We start from the raw sequence: 2,233 nt of genomic DNA on the forward strand, positions 1-2,233 counted from the left end.
ATATAAATGTATATATATCATACTGCATATGTAGCTTCCGTCTATCAAATTTACTCACAAAGCATTGGTGATCCCGGAGCTATAGAAGAAGTCGCTTGGCCAAAGTGCCGCTCCATGGGACTGAACCTGAAACCACATGGTTGCAAAGCGAGCTTCTTAATCACACAGCTATGACTGCACCTCCGTTGTTTTATTTATTAGTTTCATTTAAGTTTTTATTTTATTTTATTTCATTCTTTTTAGGATCCTTACTGCGGGAGTTAACACCGAACCATTTAACTTTCTCCAAGGAACTATGTAAGGAGCAAATAGAGTATATTCTATCCCTGCTTGGAAATTTCTGGAAATAGTGTTGCGTATTAAAGACAGGCATTCACATTAAAAAAATATAATCTTAAAAAAGAAACTTTGTACCTCCATGTTCAGGTAGAGTGCAGTAAAGTGCAGGAAGTGCAATACTTAATTTTTATGGATAAAATTTATCTTTATCCCATGTTTTCGTTGGCTTAAACTGGTAAATTTATGAACATTGATAAATTTCTTCGGAGTGGAGTAATCTAGTAAAAACAAACATTAACTTGATCAGCAAAATTTATGAGAGATAAAAAGCAATATAAGACGTTTCAACGGAAAATGTTAATATTAATAGCTCCTCTTTTATCTTTTCCTTGTTTCAGTCATTAGATGCGACCATGCTGGAGCATCAGCTTGAAGAATTTTAGTCGAAAGAAACGGACACAGTATTTATTAATTTCCATTTTTTAAAACCTAGTATTTATTCACTATCGGATTCTTTTACCGAACTGCTAAGTTACAGAGACACACCTGTTCACCGGTTTTGAAGCGGTAGTCAGACACAAAGATACACATACATTGTGTGTATATATATATATATATATAGTTATGCTGTATTCCGTTAGGAACGTGTTAGAGTATAGAGTTCGTCCATCTTCAGAATAACCCAGTAGTATAGGTAGCATTATTATATATTTCGAACCCTAAAATTGGGCATTCTACGTGTGTGAATATAAAATTGAAGAAATCGGAGACAGGAAAAGGGAGTATAGTTGGACATATTGTTTCGACACAACTTAATTTTCCAAGAATACAGGTATTCGATTATGCAATTGTTTGTTTGCGTAATGAGATCTAGTTGTGTTTCGTCAGGCGATATACAAGTGTTGTCACCGTTAGTTCAAAATCTTCGACTTCAAGGCCATCCCTGAAGGCCATCCCTGAAGGCCATCCTTTTTTTTTGCAAACAGAGAGGATGGTCTTGAAGTTGAAAATTTTGAACTGACAGAGATCACACTTTTATATCGCCTGAGGAAACACAACTAGATCTCATTGCGCAAACAAACAGTTGCATAATCAAATACCTGTGTTCTTGGAGAACTACGTTGTGTCGAAACAATTGTTGCGAATAATAAATAAATGTCCAACCATACTTCCTCTTCCTGACTCCAATTTCTTCAATTTTATATATATATACAATCGTCACTAAAAGTGCAATCGTCACTAAAAGGTGCAAGTAAGCACTAGTATTGCTAGAAATAGGAATTAAAATAACTCTTAGCTACAAAAAGAGCATTTTCTGTTCACCGACAGCCTCCCCATAGCAAGCGAGGGCGTCAGATCGGCAGGCCGATTTCGGATAGAATTGATCCTCCTCGGTGACGCTACTCCATTGCTGATGCTAAATCAACTTGTCAGTTTATAGAATATATCATAGGAATCAGTGGGTAATTCAGGAAAATGGTAAAGTGAAAATTATAAAATTATTATAGTAGCTAGACGCAATTTAAAACCAAAAGACACAAATACGATTCTATTGGACAGAAAATGCTCTGTTCGTGGCTATGATTTATTTTGACTCTTATTTCTAGCAATAGGGGTCAGCCACACTTAAGTGGCAATATACTACACTTTATCGTGCAGTTACTGTTAATACTTCATTTAGAGAATTAACATTGCTTGTTTTCACCTTTTCGATATCAGTGAAGAATTTCACTTGAAAAGAAGATATAAGTTTGCCAGGTTTTTGTCTCTCTCACCAAGGTCAGCAGCTATCGGACGCCGACGAAGGGAAATAACCCTGAAATCCGGATCCGTTCGTGCTGCAGATGTTGGTGAGAGGGATAACTACCCTTGGCAAACAGGACACAGTCGTGTGTCGATAAGCCAGCTGGAGGAGATGTCCTCCTGGGGCTAAACGCAACAGTAACATCCACCC

At 36.9% G+C, this 2,233-nt stretch overlaps 2 long non-coding RNA genes across 2 annotated transcripts in view; one reads left to right on the plus strand and one right to left on the minus strand.

Annotated features, from left to right (window-relative positions):
• The window catches only part of LOC128249291 (uncharacterized), a 14,039-nt gene extending 13,546 nt beyond the window's left edge, over positions 1–493 (plus strand). Inside the window, exon 2 of the long non-coding RNA XR_008265388.1 lies at positions 244–493. This is a non-coding gene — a long non-coding RNA (uncharacterized LOC128249291). The remainder of the gene's footprint in view (positions 1–243) is intronic.
• Positions 1–2,233, minus strand: part of LOC106878850 (uncharacterized) — a 21,942-nt gene that overhangs the window by 2,628 nt on the left and 17,081 nt on the right. Inside the window, exon 3 of the long non-coding RNA XR_001410558.2 lies at positions 415–557. This is a non-coding gene — a long non-coding RNA (uncharacterized LOC106878850). The remainder of the gene's footprint in view (positions 1–414; positions 558–2,233) is intronic.

Source organism: Octopus bimaculoides, chromosome 13, assembly GCF_001194135.2.
Source record: "Octopus bimaculoides isolate UCB-OBI-ISO-001 chromosome 13, ASM119413v2, whole genome shotgun sequence".
Lineage (NCBI taxonomy): Eukaryota > Metazoa > Mollusca > Cephalopoda > Octopoda > Octopodidae > Octopus > Octopus bimaculoides.